Genomic DNA, 14321 nt, shown 5'->3' with positions numbered 1-14321 from the left:
GTCGTGGCGGTTGTGGGTACGTCCTTGTCTCCTTTCGTAGGAGGTTTTTGAGCTGTAGATACCTTAGCTTATTCCCCCTGGCTAGCTGGAATTTTTCTGTCAGTTCGTCCAGTGTTGTGACCCTGCCATCCGTGTATAGGAGCCTGACTGTCAGTGTCCCTCCGTCCTGCCCCCACCTTTTGAAGGTGGTGTCAGTCAGTGCTGGTGTGAACCTATGGTTGTTGCAGATGGGAGCTTTGTCCGACATTTTGGTCAGGCCAAATTGCTGCCGTAGTTGGTTCCAGGATTGGAGGGTGGCTATCGGAGTATTTTTTGGGTGGGGATGGGAGTGCTGCCGTGGCGAGGGCCCGGAGGGATGTCCACATGCAGGAGGCCTCTTCCGCGCGCACCCACTCGGTTTCTGGCTCCTTGATCCATCCCGTTATTCGCTTGGCCGTTGCCGCCCAGTGGTAGAATCATAGGTTTGGGAGGGCTAGCCCCCCCCTGGATTTTGTTTTTTGTAGGACTTTCTTTGGGATCCTAGCATTTCACCCCCCCCCCCATACAAACGCCATGATTAGTTTGGCCAGTGCTTTGAAAAAGGCCTTGGGGATGTAGATCGGAATGGATCTAAGTAGGAAGAGGTACCTGGGCAGTACGTTCATTTTGATCGTCTGGACTCTTCCCGCGAGGGAGAGTGGGAGTTCCATCTTTGCAGGTCCTTTTTTATTTCCTCTGTCAGACTGGTGAGGTTCCATTTGTGGATCCCTTTCCAGTCATGGGCTATTTGGATCCCCAGGTAGCGGAATTTGCGTCGGGCTTGTTTAAACGGCAGTCCCGTTAGTGCTGCCCCCCATCCTTGTGGGTGTACCGGGAAGATCTCGCTTTTGCTCATGTTGAGTTTGTAGCCCGAGAAGGCGCCAAACTCTTTCAGGAGCGCGCTGATTCTGTCCATGCTGCTTTGTGGATCCAAAATGTAGAGGAGCAGGTCATCTGCAGAGAGTGAGACTCTGTGCTCTCTGCCTCCCCTTCGGATCCCCCTCCAGCTTTTTGCTGCTCTGAGCGCGATTGCTAGTGGTTCGATCGCTGGAGCGAACAGCAGCGGGACAATGGGCATCCTTGTCTGGTGCCCCTGTGCAGCTGGAAGTATCGGGAGTTGGTATTGTTGGTCCGTACTCTCGCCATGGGAGCGTTGTACAGGAGCTTTACCCAGGAGGTGAACCCTGTGCCAAGCCCGAACTGCTCCAGTACCTCTATGAAGTATTTCCACTCGTCTCTGTCGAAGGCCTTTTCTGCGTCTAGGGAGACGATCACCTCTGGTGTTCTCTCCCTGGAGGGGGTCATTATCACGTTCAGCAGGTACCTAATGTTCGAGGTAAGCTGTCTACCTTTGACAAAGCCTGTCTGGTCCTCTGCGACCACCTCAGGTACACAGTCTTCTAGCCTTTTGGCTAGGATTTTGGCCAGTATTTTGGCGTCTGCATTCAGCAGTGAGATGGGTCTGTATGACCCACATTCCGTTGGGTCTTTGTCTTTCTTAGGTATCAGCGAGATTGAGACCTGTGCTAGTGTGGGTGGCAGTGTGCCCCTAACATCTCCCGCAGGTGCGGGGCCAGTGCTGTCGCAAATTGTTTGTAGAAGTCCGCCGGGAACCCATCTGGTCCCAGCGCCTTCCCCACCTGCATGGAGCTAATGCTGTCCATGATCTCTCCCAGTGCTAGTGGTGCTTCCAAGCCCCGTTTTCTGCCCTCCCCCACGACTGGACTGTCCAGTCCATCAAGGAACCGTTTCATCCCGGACTCTCCCATTGGGGGCTCTGAGGTGTACAGCCCTTGGTCGAAGGCCTTGAAGGTATTGTTGGTCTTTTCTGGTTCTGTTTCTAACGTGCCTCTGGTATCCCTGATTTGTGCAATTTCTCTGGTGGCTGCCTGCTTTCTCAGCTGGTGTGCCAACAGGCGGCTGGCTTTGTCTCGTATAGGGGCCTGGTGGAGTTGGTGCACTGCTTTCCTGGTGGAGAGCAGGTCAAAGTTCCTTTGTAGCTCTTTCCTCGCCGCCAGGAGGTCTATGGTCGGGGCCTCGGAGTATTTACGGTCTACCTCCAGTATGGAGTCGACCAGCTGCTGCCTAGCCGCCCTTTCCTCCCTATCTCTTCGTGCTTTGAAAGCGATAATTTATCCTCTTAGTACGGCCTTTAGCGCTTCCCAGAACGTGGAGGGTGAGACTTCCCCATTCTGGTTGTTCTCTGTGTACTCTGCTATGGTCTGCGATATCTTTTCATTGAAGGCCTTGTCAGCTAGTAGGGCAACGTCCAACCTCCATATGGGGCGTTGGTCCCTGCCCGTCTCCAGCCTCACGTCCATGTAGTGTGGAGTGTGGTCGGATATCACAATTGTGGAGTATACCACTTTGTCTATCCTCGGAAGCACCGTTTTCCCCACCACAAAGAAGTCAATTCTGTTGTATACGTTGTGTACTGCGGAGAAGAAGAATTCCTTCTCCCCTGGGTGGGTGAACCGCCAGGGGTCCACCACTCCCATCTGCTCCATAAAGTGACTGAGTTCCCTTGCCATGCTTGAGGTTTTCCCTGTTTTAGGGTCTGATCTGTCTGTCTTTGGATCCTGTACACAGTTGAAGCCCCCCCCCCCCGCATTGATTAGTCGATGCGTCGCTATGTCAGGGATTTCTGCCATGGTCTTCTTGATGAAGCTTGTGTCGTCCCAGTTGGGTGCGTACACGTTAACTAGTACTGCCGGTGCCCCCTCCAGGGCCCCGCTGACCATGACGTACCAACCCCCCGGGTCCATAACCGTCTTTGTCGCCTTAAACATCGTCCTCTTGCCGATCAATATCGCCACCCCCCTGGCCCTTGTTCCATAGCAGGAATGGTAGGTCTGTCCCACCCAGCCCTTTCTTACCCGCAGTCGGTCCTGCTCTCTCAGGTATGTCTCTTGGAAGAAGACTATGTTGGCCCTCATATTTCTTAGGTGGTGAGGACTCTGGATCTCTTCACTGGGCCGTTGAGTCCCCTTACGTTCCAGGTGACTATCCTGGTGGGGAGGTTCTGTCCCCTCGCTCCTGTGGGATTAACCATACTTACCTGGTGGACGCGCCCCTGCCCTCCGGGGTTTCCCTTTGTTAGGGGGCCATCCAGGATGGCCGCTGTCACTGCTCTCTCCATGCGGTCGGGTCCCTGCGCTCCGGGGTTTCCCTTTGTCCCAGGGGCACCCGATATGGCCGCCCACTGTGCGTCCGCCATGCAGGTAGTCCCCTGCACTCTGGGGTCTCCCTTCGCCCAGAGACCGTACTGGGTGGGAGCTTGCAGCGATTCCTTGTTTCGAGCCCTTGGTTGTGGCACTTTGTAGCCCTGTTCCTTTTCTAGCCTTGTTTGTCCCTCCTTCCCTGTGTCGCCCCTCCCGGTCTCTCCCTCCCTGGAACCCCCCCCCCCCCCCCCGGGTCTCTCCCTTTTCCCCCCTCCTTTGTCCCTCTTTCCCCTGTTCCTGTCCCCGTTGGCCCTCCCGTCTCTGTTGAGTGGTCCCCCCCGCCCCCTGCCGGGCGCTTTCCCCCTGTTGGGGGCACGCTGTGGCCCTGCTTTGTTGCATGCCCCCGGCGCTAGCTTTCCTGCTAGTACGGTGGCCCCCCTCTCGGGAGTTACTGTCTCGCTTCTCCCCTGCCCGGCCTCTGTGGTTTTCTGCCCGCTCTTCCCCTATCTGGCCTGCACTCCTCTTGTTTGCTCTCCCTTCTCCGCTACTCTCGTTCTGGGGCCTGGCCTCCCACCTGAAGCGGTCCCTCGGGCAATGGTTTGCTCTTTGTTCAGGGTGCGTTCGCCGTGACGGGGGCGGGGGGGGGCCTGCCGTTGCCTCACCTCTCCCCTCCCCCCCCCCCATCGGCGTGTTGTTGCCCCTTGCCAGGGGCCCCTCATTTCTACCCTCGCTGGTGGTTTTCCAGCCCTTGTTCTTCGACAAACTTGTTTGCTTCGGCGGGGGCTGTAAAGAAGTATTCTCTTTCTTGGTATGTGACCCAGAGTTTCGCTGGGTACAGCATACCAAAACGTACGTTGCTCTTGTGAAGAGCTGCTTTCGCTCTATTGAACACGGCCCGTCTCCTGGCTAGGTCTGCCCCAATGTCCTCGTAAATACTAATGGCGTGTCCTTCCCATTTGCAGGTTCTGTTTTTCCTGGCCCAGCGGAGGATAGTTTCCCTATCTTGGTACCGGTGCAGTTTAACTATAACTGCTCTCGGGTGGTCCCGTCTTGGGCTTCGGGCGCACCGACCGGTGTGCTCTGTCCATTTCTGGTGGGCTGGGAAAGGTTATCCTCCCACTAAGTTGCCCAGCATCTCGGCCACGTATGTCGTGGGGTTTCTACCCTCGATCCACTCTGGTAGGCCCACTATCCTGACATTTTGCCTCCACGAGCGGTTCCTGGTCGCCCACTCTGCCCTTCAGGCTCCCCTGTGTTGTGCCCAGTCTCGCCACCTCCCTCTCCAGGGCCGTGATCCGGTCGCTCATGCCAGTCGTTGCTTTGCCCAGATCCTTAATGGTCACCTCTTGGGCTTCCAGTTTCTCTCCTTGGGCGTCCAATTTCTCCTCTGCTCTGCCCAGGGCCTGCTGCACCTCCGTCAGGGCCTTGCCCATTGCTGCCTGCACTGCGGCCTCTATGACTGCCCTAGCCTCTGCCTTGTTTACCTGCTGATGCTCCCTCAGCGTATCGGCAAAGGCTGCCTTCCAGTTCCAACTCCCCCCTGGCCCCGGGGGAGACTGCACCTGTCTGCCCAGCTCTTTTTGATGCGGCAATACTTCCGTTCTGCCGCTTCGTGCGCTGATTAGCCCGTCTGACCTGGCTCACCCATTGCCCTGTCTGCCTTTGGTGCCCCTTCTCCTTTGGCTCCCTTCTGGCTTTTTTCCCCCCCCTTCCCTTTATTTTTTTTCCCCGCCTTTTATTCCCCCTGTACCCCCCCTTTGTTTTTTGTTCTTCCCTTTTTCTTCTACCCTTCCTTCTCTCCTTTACCACGTTATTTTTCCTCTTTTATAAAATTCTTCTCAGGTAAACTTGTTTTATGTGAGAGAAAAAAAAAGTGCAAAAAGAATTTTTAAAAGTTTAAAAGTTTTCTTTTCAGAGTTTTGTTTTTGCAAAAGTTCTTTTTTCCTTCTTTGTCCCTCACTCACCCAGGTCGAGAGAGAGAGAGAGGCTTCTGGTCGGGAGTCCCTTTTTTTCCTGCCTCGTGGTGGTCGCCGCTGGTCGGGGGGGGGTGGCATCTGTCACTCCTCCGTTCCTTCCTCCCTGCAGGTTTGGCCCCTGCTTCGGTCTGGGCCGCCGTTTGTCCTGCGATCTGCTGCCGTGCGTGGGAGGGGGGGGGCGGGGGGGGGGGGGCGCCGGATTGCTCCGCTCCCGAGGGCCCAGCTCCCCTGCTCCCGATTTCGCGGGTCTTTAATTTTTTCTTCCACGCGGACCCCCTGAAAAAGCCCTGACTTCGTGGATCTGCGGGATCCATTTTTTCTGCGACTTTTCTCCTCTCACGAACGTCACCGTAAGTCTCTCAATTTTCATCCCTAAGGCATTTTTTAGGAAGATGAATGCGGCGATCTCGGGTTTTATATTGGCCGGGATAGCCCCGCAGGAGAAGAAGGTCCTATTTGAGCGGTGGCGCGGGGAGGAGGGGCTGGCCCTTCTGAACTTTATCAACTATTACTGGGCGGCTAATATATCGATGGTTAGGAAGTGGGTAGTGGGGGAGAGGTCGGTGTGGGAGCGGGTAGAGGCGGCATCTTGTAAGGGCACGAGTCTGAAGGCTTTGTTAACGGCACTTCTGCCATTCTCTCTGGCTCGGTACTCCACAAGCTCAGTGGTGATTGCAGCCCTGAGAGTGTGGGGGCAATGGAGGCAGCACATGAGACTGAAAGGGGGATCGGTGTGGTCACCGATCTGTGATGACCAGCGGTTTTCTCCGGGGGGTGCTGGACGGGCCTTCAGGAGGTGGCGGTGGGCAGGGATTGAGAGATTCGGGGATCTCTTCTGTCATGTGAGAGTACCTTTAAGAAATTGGTGTTTAAGAAATGTACCTTTAAGAAATGGGTGTTTATCAGTGATGTCAGAGTGTGGGTGGAGCTGGGCTGTCTGTCAGCTTTTTACTTTTGTTTTAGGCTGTTTGCTGCAGGGTGTGTTTTAGTTTCGTTTTCAGAGCTGGATAGCTGCAGTCACAGCTAGAAGGGGTATTAGTTTCTCTCTCTCTGTAATCTAAACACTGTAAATCGATCCTTTGGTGATTTAAAACTAATAACTGCTCTCAGTAGTGACTTTAACCTGATGTGCTTCTGTTAAAAGTTCTTTTTTAAGTCTTATGGATGTTAAAAGGACAGTTTAAGGATTACATAAGAACATAAGAACTAGGAGCAGGAGTAGGCCATCTGGCCCCTCAAGCCTGCTCCGCCATTCAATGAGATCATGGCTGATCTTTTGTGGACTCAGCTCCACTTTCTGGCCCGAACACCATATCCCTTAATTGCTTTATTCTTCAAAAAACTATCTATCTTTATCTTAAGAACATTTAATGAAGGAGCCTCGAATTAATGGTTGCTAAGATGTTCACTGTATGTTTTAAAAAGGTTAACTTGAGTTTGTAGAATAAACATTGTTTTGCTTTAAAAATATTTTCCATTTCTGCTGTACCATACCTGTAGAGTGGGCTGTGTGCTCCGCATATCACAATCTATTAAAAGTTGTGGGTCAGGTGAACTCCATTATACACTTTGGGGTTCTCTAAACCCTGGCCCATAACAAATTGGGGGCACGTCCAGGATAAAAGTCTATCTATTGGATTGGCTTAGTGAACTTAATGACAGTGAGGGGTGAGCATATTGTGGTTGCTTTTCAGGAATGGTATTCTAGTTTAAGTGGGGAGTGTGTTGTGGATAATGGCTCTTTCAGAGGCTCTGAAGTTTTTGGGGGTGGAGACGGTCACATGCAGTACCTTACAGACAGACACTAAAAGCAGGCTGTTAGATTTGGCAAAAACATTGCAGTTAGCATTACCTGACAAAATGCGAAAAGATGAGATAATTATGGTGGTGGCTTAGCATTTAAAGTTGCCGGAGATACAGTTTGACTCATTGGAAATGGCAAAAATTCAGTTACAAATTAAATAAATGGAACATGAGAAAGAATTAAAACAGCTTGAATATGAAAGAGATAGAGAGGAAAAAGAAAGAGAGAGAGAGGAAAAAGAAAGAGAAAGGGAGATACAGATCAGGGAAAAATATAAAGAGAGAGTTTGAACTTCAGAAAATGGCCATGAAACATGACAGTCAGTTAGAATTGGCAGGCGTAAAGGGAAACGTACAGTTGGATGATAGTGATGAGGATGGTGAGAAAGAGCGTTATAGTCGAAGGCTTGGTGGGGATTTATTTAAATATGTTCAAGCACTGCCAAGATTTGATGAGAAGGAGGTAGAAGGCTTTTTCATTTCATTTGAGAAGGTAGCTAAACAAATGAAATGGCCACAGGACATGTGGGTATTACTGATTCAAACAAAGCTGGTAGGTACGGCTAGTGAAGTGATTGCATCACTATCAGAGAAGGTATCTGAGTCGTATGAGGTGAAAAAATCCATCTTAGGTACATATGAACTTGTGCCTGAAGCCTACAGACAAAGATTTAGAAATTTAAGGAAAGAACCTGGTCAAGCATACATGGAGTTTGAAATGATCAAGCAGAGTAATTTTGATAGGAGGATAAGGGCTTTGAAAATAGACCAAACGTATGAAGCTCTCTGAGAAATTATACTTTTGGAGGAGTTTAAAAGTTCAATTTCTGATGTAGTGAGAACTCATGTGGAAGAGCAGAGGGTTAAAACTGTGAGATTAGCAGCAGAAATGGCAGGTGATTATGAATTAGTTCATAAATCAAAGTTTGGTTTCCGACATCAGTTTCAGCCAGTGAAGGATAGAAACTGGGGACATGAGAAATACGCAAGTGGTAACGGTAAAGGTGATCTGATGGGAGATAATAAGGAGAGTGTACCTCAGACTAAAAAGGAAATCCAGGATGGTGGATAAGAAATGAAAAGTTTCAAATGTTTTCTCTGTAATAAACTAGGCCATGTAAAGTCACAGTGTTGGCGGTTGAAGAAAAGCACTGGGAAGGCTGATGTGGTAAAACAGGATAAGACAGTGAAGTTTGTTAAAGTGGTAAACGAAAGCACAAGTGAAGCGAAGGAGGTGCAAAAGATTGTACAACCTGATCAAGGGGTGATTGATAAGAAGGTGCCTGATCTCTTTAAAGAATTTACTTGTGTGGGTAAAGGTTACTCATGTGTATCAGGAGGAGCAGGTAAAGAAGTCACAATTTTGAGAGATACAAGAGCTAGTCAATCTTTGATGGTAAGAGATGAGGAGTTATGTAGTTTGGGAAGAATGTTGCCAGAAAAGGTGGTAATATGTGGAATTCAGGGTGAGAAGCGTAGTGTTCCATTATATAAGGTAAGGTTGAAAGTCCAGTGAAGAGTGGTGAAGTGGTAGTAGGAGTAATAGAGAAACTATCTTGTCCAGGAATACAGTTTATCTTGAGTAATGATATAGCTGGATTGCAGGTGGGAGTGATGCCTACAGTGGTTGATAAGCCAGTGGAAAATCAGACAACTGAAGCGGTGAAGGGCGAATATCCTGGGATTTTTCCAGATTGTGTAGTAACAAGGTCGCAAAGTCACAGGTTAAGACAAGAGGAGAAATCAGAGAGTGAAGATAAAGGTGAAGTGCAATTATTAGAAACGATTTTTGATCAGATGGTTGGAAAAGAACAGGTGGCAGATATTTTTAGTTCAGGAAAATTGGTGGAGTTACAACAGAAAGGTGTAGAAATAAACCAGATGTATCAGAAACTTACACGGAAGAGGAATCAGCGTATATACCAGAGTGTTATTACCGTAAAAGTGATGTTTTGATGAGAAAATGGAGACCTTTACATGTGCAGGTGGGTGAAAAGTGGGCATAGGTTCATTAAGTCGTACTGCCGGTAGGGTATAGAAAGGAGGAGTTGCGAGTTGCACATGAGGTACCAATGGAAGGTCATTTGGGAATAAGGAAAACTCAAGCAAAATTCCCAAAAAAATTTTATTGGCCTGGACTGCATAAAGATGTAGTTAAATTTTGTCAGTCATGTCACACATGTCAAGTGATAAGGAAACCTCAAGCAGTGATAAAACCAGCGCCCTTAATACTCATTCCAGCATTTGCGGAACCTTTCACAAGGGTCCTAATTGATTGGTAGGACTGCTTCCAAAAACAAAAAGTGGGAATCAATATCTTTTGACTATAATGGATGTGTCTACTAGGTTTCCAGAGGCCATTCCAGTACGTAATATTACAGCTAAAAAGATTGTGGAGGAGTTACTTAAATTCTTTACTAGATATGGACTACCCACAGAAATGCAGTCGGATCAAGGATCAAATTTTACCTCAAGGTTATTCAAAGAAGTTATGGATAGCTTAGGAATAAAATAACTTAAATCAACTGCATACCATCCAGAATCGCAGGGAGCCTTAGAAAGGTGGCATCGGATATTAAAGACAATGTTGAGGGCTTATTGTCAAGATTATCCAGAGGATTGGGATGAAGGAATCCCATTCGTACTGTTTGCAATTAGGGATGCACCTAATGAGTCAACCAAATTCAGTCCTTTTGAACTAATTTTTGGTCATGAGGTAAGAGGACCACTTACATTGATTAAGGAAAAATTGGTGAATGAGAAATCAGAAATTACATTATTGGATTACGTGTCAAATTTTAGAGAATGATTAAATAGAGCAGGTGACTTGGCTAGACAACATTTAAAAGTTGCACAAAATGTGATGAAACAGGTGGCAGACAAGAAATCCAAAGTTCGTAGTTTTGCCATTGGAGATAAAGTTTTAGTGTTGTTACCAGTGGTAGGTGAACCTTTAAAAGCAAGGTTTTTTGGACCTTATCAGATTGAAAGTAAATTAAGTGAGGTGAATTATGTGGTACAAACAGCAGATAGAAGGAAGACTCACCGAGTGTGTCATGCGAATATGCTTAAAAGGTACTTTGAAAGGGAAGGAGAGAAAAAGGAGGAGGTTTTAATGATTCTAACTCAAAGTGACGAACCAAATCCAGATGACTGTGATAAAAGCAAATTACTGCGGATGCTGGAATCTGAAACGAAAGAAAAAATGCTGGAAAATCTCAGCAAGCCTGGCAGCATCTGTAGGGAGAAAAGAACTAACGTTTCAAGTCCGATTACTCAATTTGACATATCTCAAATTAAATTGTAAAATGAGGATGTTCTTAAAAATTGGGATAAATTGTTGAGTTAACTTCCAGAGGAAAAACGAAATGACCTGAAAGAGTTATTGATATCACATGGGCAAGTTTGTGGAGATAAATTGGGAAGTAGTAAAATAGCTATACATGATGTAGATGTGGGAAATGCTGTTCCAATCAAACAACATCCATATAGATTTAACCCTTTAAAATTGGCACAGGTTAACAAAGAGATTGAGAGTATGCTTAAAAATGGCATAATTCAAGTGGGTTGCAACCAATGGAGCTCACCCATAGTAATGGTACCAAAACCGGACGGTACCCAATGGTTGTGTGTGGACTATAGAAAGGTTAATGAAGTTACAAGAACGGACTCTTATCCTATCCCCCGTTTGGAGGATTGCATTGAGAAAGTGGGACAATCAGCTTCTATTTCCAAACTGGATTTACTTAAAGGTTACTGGCAGGTACCTTTATCCGAAAGGGCGAAGGAGATTTCTGCTTTTGTGACCCCAGATGGTGTGTACTAATTCAAAGTTATGCCATTTGGCATGAAAAACGCCCCAGCAACATTTCAACGGTAAACTAACAAAGTTGTTTCAGGATTACCCAATTGTGTGGTATTCATCGACGATCTGGTAATTTTCAGCCAGACATGGAAAGAACATTTGAAACATCTGATGGAGTTATTCGATCGACTTCAGGAGGCGGGGTTGGTGATAAACCTAGCCAAAAGTGAATTTGGAAAAGCCCAAGTCACTTTCCTTGGCCATACAATCCGACGGGGTCGAATGGTCCCACGGGATGTGAAAACAAAAGTTATTGGGGAGTTTCCGATACCCTCGACACGACGGGAAATAATGCGATTTCTTGGTATGAGTGGATTTTACCGGAAATTTGTCCCTAATTTCAGCAGTGTGGTCGCTCCACTGACGGACTTGCTCAAGCAGCGTAACAAATTCCAGTGGACAGCGGAGTGTCAACAGACATTTTGCGGCCTGAAGGCTGTGTTAACCACTGCTCCTGTGTTAGCCATCCCAAATTATACCAAACCCTTCAAAGTGGCGGTTGATGCGAGTGATGTGGGTGTAGGTGCGGTGCTTCTACAAAAATGCGACGAAGGGCTACAGCGGGCGATTGGTTATTTTTCAAAGAAATTGAATTCTCACCAGAAAAGGTATTCAACGATTGAGAAGGAGCGTTGAGTTTGGTGCTAGCTTTGCAACATTTTCACATTTATGTGACCAGCAATCCATCTGACACCATTATATATACTGATCATAATCCGTTGATGTTTTTGGAGCGATTACAGAATAATAATGCAAGGCTGTTTCGCTGGAGTTTATTGTTACAGCCATTTCATTTAAAAATAGTACATGTGGCAGGACGAGAAAACGTGATAGCCGATGCTTTGTCACGAATGTGATGAACGGAAGCACTTTCAGTTGGTGGACGAAGAACGGAAAAAAAATGGACTATATTATTATACCTGTTTGCTTGTGTTGTTTTTTTGAAACAAAAATGTATATTTACTGTGTGCATTTCTTAAAGGGTAGTGATAAGGTGAAAAATGAAACCATCTTGAAGTTTTTTGTTTTTTAAAATTTTTCCTTTTCTGAGTTACCAAGCCAGGGCTCAGAGTGTGGGTCAGGGGCGAACCCCTAATCCAGCTCCTCGCCTGCTCCAAAAAACTAATTCAAATTGAATCGAATTCATGGTCCCCACAAGAGAGACATACCAGATCTGAATCCAAAGGCTCAATCTACAGACACTTGATCTTAGCCAAAAGGCCGAGAAGCGATAACCATCTTGAAGTTGATGGTTTATTTTTTTTCTTGGGGGGGGGGAGGTGTCATGTGAGAGTACCTTTAAGTAATGGGTGTTTAAGAAATGTACCGTTAAGAAGTGGGTGTTTGTAAATGGGTGTGTATATAAATATCCGTAGTGAGAATACCTTTAAGAAATGGGTGTATATAAATATCTGTAGTGAGAATACCTTTAAGAAATCAGTGATGTCAGAGTGTGGGTGGAGCTGGGCTGTCTGTCCGCTTTTTACTTTTGTTTTAGGCTGTTTGCTGCAGGGTGTGTTTTAGTTTCGTTTTCAGAGCTGGATAGCTGCAGTCATAGTCAGAAGGGGTATTAGTCTCTCTCTGTAATCTAAAAACTGTAAATCGATCCTTTGGTGATTTAAAACTAATAGCCGCTCTCAGTAGTGACTTTAACCTGATGTGCTTCTGTTAAAAGTTCTTTTTTAAGTCTTATGCATGTTAAAAGGACAGTTTAAGGATTACTTAGTGTTGTATTCTTTGGGGGTTGTATTTGAATCAATGATTGCTAAGATGTTCACTGTATGTTTTAAAAAGGTTAACTTGGTTCATAGAATAAACATTGTTTTGCTTTAGAAAATACTTTTCCATTTCTGCTGTACCACACCTGTAGAGTGGGCCGTGTGCTCCCCATACCACAATCTAGTAAAAGTTGTGGGTCAGGAAAACTCCATGATACACTTTGGGGTTCTCTAAACCCTGGCCCATAACACTTCATTGAGGAGGGTTTCCAGAGCCTGGAGGAGCTAGAGGAGGAGTTTGAGTTGCCAGGGGGGAATGGGGTTCCAGTACTTACAAGTGCAGGATTTTGTCCGGAGGTAGGTTATGGGCTTTCCTTGCCACCCACTAAGGGGGCTGCCGGATAATGTGATGTCAAAAACAGGGGTTGGGGAGCGGAGGGTCTTGGAAATATATGAGGAACTGATGGAGTGGGAAGGGGTTCCAATAGGGGAGGTGAAGAGGAAATGGGAGGAAGAGTTGGGAGGGGAGTTGGAAGTCGGGTTATGGGAGGAGGCCCTGCAGAGAGTTAAAGCATCCTCGTTGTGTGCCAGGCTTAGCTTGATCCAGTTCAAGGTGGTTCACAGGGCGCATATGACTGTGGCCTGGATGAACAGGTTCTTTGAGGGGATGGAGGACAGGTGTGGGCACTATGGGGTGGTCATATGTTTTGGGCGTATCCAAGACTGAGGGGGTTTTGGCAAGGATTTTCGGATATCACATCAGAAGTCCTGGCAGGGAGGGTGACTCCTAGTCCAGAGGTGGCAATATTTGGAGTGTCGGAAGATCCGGGAGCCCAAGGGGGGAGAGAGGCCGATGTTTTGGCCTTTGCCTTCCTGGTAGCCCGGAGACAGACTCTGTTGGGATGGAGAGAGTCGGAGCCTCCAAAGTCAGATGTTTGGGTCAGTGGCATGGCAGGGTTTCTTAGCTTGGAGAAAATTAAGTTCGCCTTAAGGGGTTCACTTGGAGGTGGCAGCCATTCATCAACTTATGCAAGGAAAATTAACCGTCAGCAGTGGGGTGGGGGGGGGGGGGTGGAGGGGGGGCGGCGCGGGGGGGCATGGAAGTGACGAATAAGGGTATGGAGGGAGAACCGTGAGATGCAGTAGTTCAGTAGTTACATCGACCCTTACAGAGTTAGGGTTTATGCTTGGGCGGAGACGGATGTGTTATTGTGGGGTTTTTTGTGTTTGTTGGATCTCTTTGTTTAAAATGTTAAAATCATAAATGCCTAGGCAGCATAGTGGTTAGCATTACTGCCTCACGGCGCCGAGGTCCCAGGTTCGATCCCGGCTCTGGGTCACTGTCCTGTGGAGTTTGCACATTTTCCCCGTGTTTGTGTGGGTTTCGCCCCCACAACCCAAAGATGTGCAGGGTAGGTTTGCTAAATTGCCCCTTAATTGGAAAAAATTAATTGGGTATTCTAAATTTTTTTTTTAAATTTTAAATTAGAAATGACTTCATAAAATATTTTCTTAAAGAAAAGCTATAATTGCCAATTCCCAATTTGCAAGAGCCTTTAGCTGCACAGCCAGACGGCCTCTGCAATCAGGGGAGTTCGGGGTTACTGGAAAAGGACCACATGATCCAGGGGTTGGCATGGCAGACCTGCGGGTGCGGAAACACCAATCTGCCCCCCCCCCCCCCCCCCCCCCCCCCAGCCCAGGCCATGAGCAACCCCCCCACCCCCGCCTCCCCACCAATGGCAGACCGAGGCTGCCCACCCCCCACCTGCCCCTTCCA

The 14321-nt window shown here is 47.7% G+C and overlaps 1 non-coding gene across 1 annotated transcript; it reads right to left on the bottom strand.

The window, feature by feature from the left end:
• Window positions 1-11861: 11861 nt before the first annotated feature.
• On the bottom strand, window positions 11862-12056 carry LOC140408108 (U2 spliceosomal RNA). The gene has a single exon (XR_011940032.1). It is a non-coding gene; the product is annotated as a U2 spliceosomal RNA (small nuclear RNA).
• Window positions 12057-14321: the final 2265 nt, after the last annotated feature.

This window comes from Scyliorhinus torazame, chromosome 2 (assembly GCF_047496885.1).
Source record: "Scyliorhinus torazame isolate Kashiwa2021f chromosome 2, sScyTor2.1, whole genome shotgun sequence".
NCBI classification, from domain to species: Eukaryota; Metazoa; Chordata; class Chondrichthyes; order Carcharhiniformes; family Scyliorhinidae; genus Scyliorhinus; species Scyliorhinus torazame.
This window is presented reverse-complemented; position numbering and strand designations above follow the sequence as displayed.